Here is a 10,778-nt window from a genome sequence, read left to right as displayed (position 1 = left end):
TCCTTCCTTTTTTTAAGGAATATACACACTAAGATATTGTACATTTCAGGTTCTAGGACACACTCCTAAAATGCACATCTTATTACCAGCCTCAAGACTGACCCTCCCCTGAAACCGCTCAACCAAGACCTCTCCCTGATAACCAAAATCAGGTTACACAAAGAACTTGTTGCAAGTATTTTGTGTTACATTTCTTACATTGTTTCAGTCAGGGGATAACTGACCTAACAGCCAGCGAGGATGGACTACTGGAAAATACTCACTCCCAATTGCTTCTCTTTACAAGAATTCAAAGCAAGATAACTGGCTAACTAGCTGCTGAGAGGTCATCAGATATATAGATAGAAGAGCAGAACATGAGTCCCAAAAATATTTACTTGATTCCAGAATTACGATGGCATAATTAGTAAAAATGCTGAAAAATCCCAGAGTTATAAGTCTTGTACAATCTATAAAACAACTACCTGCAAGATGTAGCTAACATAATTATTTTGCTTCCCATCACATCATTCTGAGGGACTAACAGCTTCTGCGAACTGCAGCTGAAAATTCAGTTTCTCTGAAAGGTAAATCTACTGATTTTCTATGTCCTGTGACAAAGTTTAAAGCACTTCTGTTTTGATAGACAGACACGTTTTGTTAGATAGATGATCTGTTTAAATAAATGATCCTCCAACCTAAGCCATTCAATGATTATTTCTTTATTTTGAGTCTGGAAATAAATTATTATATTTATATAATCCAAAACTATGTGGGCAATATCTGAGGTTGTATTTTTCTTTTAACTTTAGTTTAGTTGGAATGTACAGATGTCATGAGCCTAGGTAGTCCCAGTGCCAGCCTGAGAGGGGCAAAGTGTCTTGTCCTGGCCATACCAGATGGACATAATTTCTCTGGGGCTGTGCCAAGTGTTCTGTTACTTATCTGAAGTAATAAGAAGAACCTGAGCTCCAGTTTTTAATGGTGAACTAACCAGTGGATAATAATGGAAGAAGATATACTGCTGTGAAAATAATTTACATAAACTATCAAAGGAAACAGCACCTTGGACACCACATATTTAGCATTTTATTAGAGGTGTTTAAGACACAGTTCCCAGGACTCTACAATACTACTTAAAGCTTCGTTCATACTGCAGAAAATTTGAAACTTGATTGAATAATATTAGGTAGCTGGAATTACAAGAGTTTTATCTGTTATTGGTTCTTTGTAATTCAAACATGCTGATCATTAAGTAATCTGGAGATTCTGCTATTTTACTGTATCTCACTTTCAGGAGTGCTGAAGTTCAGACAATGATATACTGGTTTTCATCTAATCGTACACACCAGCTCAATTCTGAGATCATATACAACTGTGACAGGAGTGTAGAGGAGATCCTAATTAGGAACTTAAAACACAAAATCAAACTTTGTCTTTATTATAACTTAAAGATTAGGCCTTAAACCTAATGATGTAGAATCTCATGCTTTGTTACAGTCTAGTGGTTTCATAGCATATGCAAATCTTTTGTATACATATATATCTGATAGCAACTGCTATCCTATATCATATGTGGAGCAGTATTGGAACATGGTACTTAGAACCTACTATGTTCTTTCTCAAGAGATATATTAAGGTATGTTTGAATGTTTTAATCTGATATAACACGGAAAACATTGTATATTTCTGCAAGCTATAGTTCTAACCACATTTACTAGAGCAAGTGGCGCTTTTACACCTTGCAATTGTATGCAGCAACATCACTGGGCATCGTACAAACATTCTCAGGAGTGAATCTAAATAGATGAGACAGTCTAAAAGAAAGCATAGTGAGAAGGTTTTTCCAGTTGCAAATAAGAGTAGAATATTACTGAAACTGAGAACAGAAATCAGATTTTATCCTTTGTGCTTAATGTTTCCACTAAACCCCTCCTATTCTTTTCAGCTTCACTTTGCTTGTTAAGTTCAGAATTCTCATTACAGTGGCATCAAATTTATCTATGATTCATTTTAAGCCTGAAAAATATTTTGGAACTTATGGATGGCACCATATTCTAAATACAGAAGAGAAAAAGCAAAAACAAAAGACTACATCTTAGTTTATCAGTTACTTAGAATTATAGAATTCTTAGAGTTGGAAGAGACATCTGAAGGCCATCTAGTCCAACTCCCCTGCAGTGAACAGGGTCACCACAGCTAGATCAGGTTGCCAGATCCAGCCTCACCTTGAAAGTCCTTGGGGACAGGGCATCAACCACATCACTAGGCAATACATATACTTGAAATAATACTATACTTAAAATAATATGAAACGAATCCTACAACAATAAACTTAAGGGAAGTATCACTCCCATTTTTAGGACAGAGAAAAAGGAAGACTTGGAGAACTACAGGCTGGTGAGCCTCACATCTGTGCCTGGAAACGTCATGGAACAGATCCTCCAGGAAGAAATGTTAAGGCACGTGTTTGATGAGGAGGTGATCCGAGACAGCCAGCATGGCTTCACTGAAGGTAGGTCATACCTAACCAATCTGGTGGCCTTCTGCAATGGAGTGATGACATCAGCAAACAAAGGAAGGACAACTGATGTAGTCTACCTTGATTTTTGCAAGGCCTTTGTCATGATCCATCACCACATTTATATATATGAATTCGAGAGATAAGGATTTGATGTCTGGACTATTTGGTAGATAAAGAATTGGTCTGATGGTTGTAGCTGGAGGGTTGTGGATATTGAATCTATGTCCAGGTGGAGGTCAGGCATGAGTGGTGTCCCCCAGAAGTCTGTCTTGGCATCAATACTCTTCAGCGTCTTTATCAATGGCATAGACAGTGGGATCAAGTGCACCCTGTTGGCAAGTTTGCTGATCATATCAAGCTAAGTGGTACAGTCGACAAAAAAAAAGAGCAGGACACCACTTAGAGGCTCAAAAATAGGCACATGAAAACCTAATGAGGTTTAACTCGATCAAGTGTAAGGTGTTGCATTCAAGGCCAATTTGAATGGGATTCTGGGCAGCCTGATTTGTTGGCCAGCCCTGTCTATGGCAGGGGAATTGGAACTAGATGATTTCTAAGGCCTCTTCTAACCTAAGCCATTCTATGATAATATGTTGCTGTAATTCTATCACTTTCTTATGATGTATCAAATGGAAAATAGACTAAGTTAGATTTCTGTGGGAGGGTTTGGATGATATGAACAATAACTAAAATGCCTTGTCAATAGCATACAAGTGCAAAAAAAATCTGTGAGATGCTGACATGGCTTATGCACCAATTCCTTGGTGGTGTATGTAGTGCTGTATACTGAAAGTAAGAAGAAATCTCTGCTTACAATAGTTTAAATTACTTTTTTTTCCCTGTTTTTTTCAGTTGTCAATCCATAGTATTAAAAATATGTATATTTTACTTTGAGCAATCAAGAAATACTGCAATGACTGGGTGAGTTTTTTATGATTGTGAGCCTTACCTTTTTGAAGAGTATCTGTATTTGAGATTATACTTACAGAGAGGATTGTTGATAGGCAATTTTAGCATGGAACTTTGTCCAAAAAAGTAGACATTTTCATCTTCTGAAATACTTAATGACTTATAACTTTAAAATGTTTTAAAAATATTTTTTTTCTCTGGCAGATCATTATAGTATTTTTCCTATAAAACCTTGAAGACATTCTATTGAGTATGCAAAGACTGCACCACATCTTAAAATATTGCTTTCTCAGGCAATATTTTCCCAACAGCAGTGTCACTTTAGATTTAATTTTGTTCATCCATAGGCTTTAATGTTCCTTCACCGTCATTATGTTTGCCAACACCAGTACTGGGACTGTATAGCTGTGCAAAACTGTATCACTTACCTAATGTCATAGCAAATTGCTGGAAATACTGATCATTCAGACCTAGACTGTATAATTCCTCTCACCTATCCTTTCTACAATAAAATTTCACTTTGACCCAAATTTTCCTTCACTACTGATAGATCTGGTATTGCAAATCATAGACGTTTAGACTGCTGAATCATGAAAACAAGTTTGTGGGAAAGTGATTTCCATAAACAAGAAACGGCTGTTACATTCATCAGAGGGTACATGCGTTTAACTACAGGCTATATTATGAGTTTGGGGTACAGTTTTTAGTGGGAACTGAAACTCCAAGCCTAAGTACTATAAACAGCTTGTACCTGAAAAGCATTACAGTATAAGAGTGGTGTCCTGTCTGCAGATGTCCCTCTGAAATGAAAATTATAACTGAAGCTAAAGCACAATAAACAGTTCTGCTTCCAAGTATAGTTGAAAGAGCAATAGTCTATTGAAGGCTAATTGGACTTTAGGAAAAAAAAAATCTAAAGTGGATTAGCTTTTCACTAAAAATTAAGTTATGCAGAATAAGCATTCCTGTTCTCCAGACAATATTAATTGTTTTTGACAAACACCCTTTTGATTCTGAAATAATTATTTTCTCTGAAGCCTTTATTCTTCCATTACTTTGTATTAAAAATAATGAAGTATTTTTCAAAAGCAATGTACAGGACATTTAAATTTTGTAGGCTTGACGTATGGATACAAATTGAAGGTTTTTTTCTGTTTAAATTTCTGGAAGACTTAAAGATATTTTCACTAAAGTCTAAAATGAAAAGATAAAATTAATGAGGTGATGGGTCTAGAAAAAGGAAGAGGTTTCACACTTCATGAAGATATGATTTAATGTATAGCATCTCAGCATATATTGTATTAGTTCACAAATAAGAAAAAACGTGCTTATCTGACACACATTCTTCAAGGGACATAACCAAAGACTTTTCTGACTTTAAATCATCAGTGTAGTGGAGATGAAGGTCATTATTTAAAGAATACAAAAATAACTGTATTTTTTTTTATTATTATTATCATTATCACAAGGTACATCATTATTTGCCTTAAGGAGTTCTGTCATCGCTTATCACTTTTTTTTCTCTTTCTAATTTTTTTTCCCCCCAAAGTATCACCTTGTTCTCTCATCTTCATAGTTTTTCTTCATTTTTAACAATTGTCTTCTTTTTAGTCAAGGATATAAAACAAGACATTTCTTGTATGAATTAATAAAAAAAGATACTTTAAGGTGAGAACATTTTTTTTTTCTTTTCAGAATGAAGTAAGATGTCTTAAGTTGTTGCACTCCAAGTATATAAGAAACTCAACCAAAATATCTGTGGGTGGATTAATGAAACACTTATCAAACAATTACTAACTCTTCTGCTTTGTAACAGAGAGCAGGTTATGCATTTGGAGGCCAAACCTGTTCTCACTAAATCAAATGGTAAAATATAGCATTGTCTTCAACAGAAATAGAAGTAGTCATTTAATTACTGAAATTTAGAATCTGAATCCATAATGAACCACAGTCTCATAAAATTTCAACCATGTTTTGATGCACACTGAAATCTGCAGAAATTTTCAAGATTTGTGTATTTTGATACACTAGGCAGACACGTGATCTGGTCAAACAGTCTTTCAGATCTAATACCAGATATGTCAGTCAAGCATATATTGATGTTGGATACATAGTTGCTCACATTTACTTTGAGGTTGATCTCTAAGTTAGAAACCAAATTTGATCCAAATGCTTGAAGCTAATTTTCCCTTTTTTATGTGTCTGTCTAGCTACACTTAAGCACGTGGTTACAGAAGCTAAGCGTGCTCAGTGAAATCACACAGAAGTGTTTTGTTCTTTAGCTAGTTCTTGTTGCTGTAGTGAGATGAACAAGGGGCAGCTTATCTATGAATTAAAATACAGGTGTGTAAATAGTGGTTGAGGGAGAGGGGCACAAGGGGGAAACAGATTTAGACTGTGAGATCCAAGCACTCTGACCTAGGGTCTACAGTTTAAATGCTCTAGATTTCCATCTGATGCTCTTAAAAATAAAGGCAATTCCTTCATGCAGCTTGAGACAGTTAACGCATAAAAGGAATAATTAAAACAAAACAAAACAACAACAACAAAAAAACAGCTATGGCATTTACTCATGCAGCAAAAAAATAATTTCCAAATAATGGGGATCCAAAGATCCTTTTAGCCTTTTGACAAATAAATAAAAAATAAAAATAAAAATAAAAATAAAAATAAAAATGGAACGCCTTGTATAACATTTTAGTGTGAACTACTTTTTCCATTATTATTTATTTTTTAACAAAGATACTAGAAAATACAAGAAGTATCACTAATATTTTTAAAATACTTCCGCTTGGAAACATGATTGTTGATCTATAAATGAACATAGTTAATATAATAAATATGGCTCTCCTACAACAGAGGGATTCTTTTTTCTTATTACTATATTCAGTCATATTCCCTGAGCTACAGTCCTTCTCCAGGAAAAATTTCCATTATTATCTATGAGACTTTCAGCTTTTGTATGCATGTCTACTCATTTGTATAAAAATGAACTCAATTTCAGCAATGAAAATGATAGGGTATATCAGCAGGATGCTTAGGAATCATGTAATCCAAATGTAGGAAACACTTTCTCAGAGAAATTTCTCTCGTTTTGGGAAGCAAATTTGGGCATACGCATTCAATTCTTTCTTAACTTCTATTCAGATTTGAAGTATGTGGAGAGTACAGACACAAATTTTGACTGTCTGAACAATGGGCAGCTATGTTTTGCACACATGGAGAAGTAAAATATGTATCTTTCCACTAGCAGCTTTTCATCTGTCTGCTTTAAGACATGATTATTAGGGAAGAATGTTATTAATACTGCTATTGTTTCTTTGAATGCTTTCTGTCCTTCCTTAGCATTTAGTTCTTACAAGTGTGAATAGGGAAGTTACTGCTACAGAGTTTGTGCTGATGGATGGAGCTGTGTCATCCAGCTTAATGATGTCATGGCTTCCTAGCTGCCCATAGGAGCATGGTTTTTTTTTTTTTTTTTTTTTTAAACAGGAATTGTCCTTTTTAAATTCCAGCTGGTTGCAAATTTCTGGGTCATCTTCTCTCTTCATTGCAGCAGATGGTAAACTCTGTCCTAGAAATAACTGATCAAGAGATGTTTCACAAAAGATACCTTGGGGTGTTCTTCCCCATATATATACTTCTTGTTTCCTGAGTATTATTTTCAAATGGGATGATTCAATCTCAGTTTGTTCATTGTGATTATTAATACTTGTCACACCAAAAAGTCTATAGCTTTCCTTTGGAGATGCTCCATGAAAAGCACAAGGCTGAGTTGTTTCAGTTGTTTGAAAAAAAAAAAAAAAAAAAAAAAAAAAAAATGAAGACTCTCTGCCCACAGAGACGTAAGGGTGGAAGTAAAATAACATGTCATTCTGCACCCTAAAACTGTCAGGTTTGCAGTTTCTCTAGGCTTTCTGTTTCCTTTGCATTACCTTCATTGTCACTATTTTTAAAACTTCCAACCTCAGACACACACACCATTGTTGCCTTGCAAAAAAAAATAATATAAAAAAAATCCCCAAAGAAGAGCTGGTGGTATATAAATCATTTGATATTTAAACTAATTTCTAAAGAAGCAAATGCACAAATAATGTTTCATATTGTCTCTTGGTTGGATATAGGTGAAGTACCATCTCTAGGTTCAGCTTAGCCATTTCTAATGACAGATCTGCTGAATAGCACCTGACACATGCTGAAACTTAGAGCTTTTATTAGTATTCCTGATGAGATAAAAATATATATTTACATTCCTAAATTAATGTTTGGAACATTTTATTTTAATTTCTCATTTGCTTATGTGTGATTTTTTTCCCCTCCATGGATTTTCAGACTTGTTCTCACACAAACACCTTTATAACACTTTCTAATCTTGAATACATCCTACCCTTCACAAACTTAAAACAGCACAGTGTAATGCATGGGATGCAGAACAGGTGCTTCATTCTGTCTGCATAGTAATGGTGAAGTGATCACTGAGGACACTACATTGCAGTAAACTTTGGTACTCAGGAAAGGTGAAAATACGTATTATTATAACACAAACTGCAGAATTTGCTCTTTTGAAGAAATTTGCAGTGTGAGGTAGGAATAAGATACAGTAGCCTGGAAATATCTAAGTCAAAGGAGAAAACAAAAGGGAAGACTGACGATCAAAAGGAATAGAGGAACGAAAGACATATAATTTCAATTTGTCAAGGAGTGTTAAATGTTAGAAAATTTAATTTAATTTTCTACTGCATTTGACAGCGTTTGACCATATAGATAAAATCAGAAGTTTTACGTTAGAAAAGAAGACATTAGTGATGACACATATAGTTGTAAATTTAAGCAGTACTTACTAGTGTTCTGCCAAAGGCAAAAAAGCTCTGGGGGGAAGTAATTCTCTTTCACTGTGTTGCATTGTGCCTCAGTAAGGGTGTGTAATGCAATAGGCACATACTTATGCCTCCTACCCTTCTGTATATGTATATTTAAAATTTTACTTTTTTTTTTTTTTTAAGTGGAGGAGATTGTATTGCTCTTTTTTAAATTATTTTTATATTTTTATTTTTTTTCTGAACAGTAAATCTCCATGCTTCAAAATAGGTCAACTTAAGCTGCAGTGAATCTTCCAGACAAACCGACAATGCTCAGCACCAGGTGTAACAGGAGCTCTCCACTGCCCGTACTACTCGTTTAAGGGCAGTGCTTTAGCTAGCAGGTAAATCTCGGAGCTGAAGCCTTAACATGTGCGACTATGCCGTCATGTTTAGGAGAGGCAGCTCCTGGTAGCCTCTTCTCGGGGCGGAGGGAGGTTGCTTCCGTTGGCCTCCGACCAGCTGCGGCCGCGGCTGCCGCGCCCCGCGCTCACCCGGCTCGCCGACGGCGCTCCGCGGGCAGATCAGCCTGCGGCGGGCGGGCGGGCGGAACGCCCCGCGCAGCACCCCGCGGCCGGGAGGGAGATTGCACTTCGCAGCCTTCGCCACAGGCCCCTCTGGCTGCGATGAGCGTTGGCAGAATCCTAGGCCAGCGCTGTGCCTCTCGTTGGGTTCAGCCCCGTTCTTGAGACTTAGCATGAGGAGAAGGCTAGCAGTCGCGGAGTGCCAGAGGGGCTTGCAAGGTAGAATCGCGCATTTAAGGGTTGGGAAACGTGAATGATGGGAAGAAATCACCTTGATTCTAAACGTCCCGGTGGGGAAAAGAAAAAAAAAAGTCTCTCTCAGAAAGCAATAAGAAATAACTGGCATGCTGAACAAAGTCGTATTTTAATGCATATGAAGTGGAAAAAAACCCAACAAAACAAAACACAAAACAATAAAAGCTACCATCAACAAACAAACAAAAAAAAAGTGATGCATTTTTGTAATCTTTCATAAACAATTTAAAGTCCGCAAAGAGCATTTTTGCACAGTTGTGGGGAGGCAAAGGATTGCAAATGTTTCTCTTCTGAAGACAGTATTGACCAGCATTAGAGGTACCTTTGTAAATTAAATCTCGATGGGATCTATTTCTGGAAAAATCTTAATTAAAAATAGTGCACACACAAAACTGGATTCTAAACAGAAAGGAATTCCCCACCCCCACCCCGTCTGCTCCCAGATCTTACTGATGTCAGTGGGACTGGGAATCTTGCAGCAAACACCCCAGCATTCTGCTGTAGTGCATGGGGGAGGGGTGGGGGATTCAGACGCTCTCATTGCTGGGAGATACTTTGAGGGCAAAGTAAAAGTGTCCCCCGGGAGCGGTGCTCTGCTGCTGCCGCCGCCGCCGCCGCCGCCGTCTCTGAGATGCTACAGTATCAGGAGAAGAAGAAAAGAAATGAGTTTGGAGTTGATGTACACGCCGGAGCAGCAGTAAAAAGATATAAGATATCGACACGCTTAGCTGCATCTTGTTAAAAGCTTCCTGCGGGTTGGCAGAATGAAATCTTTATTTAAAATACACAAACTATCGTCAAGGGAGGAACGGAAGGGAAAACACTAAAAGGGCCAAATGCTATGCTTAACCCACCGATATAAGCAAAGGAGGAGGAGAAGAGACGAGATTGGTTTGGGGCAAACGGAAGGAGGGGTTGGGGGGAGGGCGGGGAGGGGGTGCTCTCCGTGCAGTCCAGCCACAGCAGCCACCGAGGGACGCGGCGTCTCCACTCAGCTTTGGAGAAAGCCTTTCTCTTTGATAGTGATGATGATAGTTGCTCTGGTAGGGGAAAGGGACTTTTGAATACCAGAGGGGTAATTTGTGCTCACACTTAAGCGTGAACGATAGGAAAACGTGCCTAACCACCAGATCCACGGCAGCGATCCCTTAAGTGGTGATGATATTATTATTTTATTATTGCCAGCCAGTGGCTTTAAAGGTGCATTATTTTAATGCATTATTAATTGTTTTCCCAGGGAGAGAAGGAAACTGGGAATAAGGCTTATTATTATTAATAGCGAGATCACTCGCTCCTTTCGCACACGACGAGGAGAGCGGTGGGAGGAGGCAGCGCCGGAGGGAGGCGGCGGCGGAGCGCATCCCGCTCCCGGGCTCGTTGCGTGGCCGCGGCAAGCACCCGCGGGGCCCGGTGCAGCCCTCCCGTTCCCTTCCTGTGCCCTCACCCTATCCCTGTTGCCCCAGCCTCCGGGCGGAAAGTTCCGCGGACAGCTGCTAACACCGTACCTGCCCAGGGCAGCCCCTCGGCATCTCCCCAGCCCCAGCCCCAGCTCCGCGCGGGCGGTGTGGCTCCGCGGGCGCCGAAGTTGCGGCAGGGCCGGGGGGCGGCCGTGGCTGCCAGCCATCAAGTGGCTCGTTAAGGAAATGCAGGTGAGCGGGCGGAGCGGCGGGGGCTGCGCGAGGCGCGGCGGGGAGTGCGCCGTCCGGCCCGGCTCTCCCTGCGCCGCCT

Source organism: Numida meleagris, chromosome Z (genome assembly GCF_002078875.1).
Source record: "Numida meleagris isolate 19003 breed g44 Domestic line chromosome Z, NumMel1.0, whole genome shotgun sequence".
NCBI lineage: Eukaryota > Metazoa > Chordata > Aves > Galliformes > Numididae > Numida > Numida meleagris.
This window is presented reverse-complemented; position numbering follows the sequence as displayed.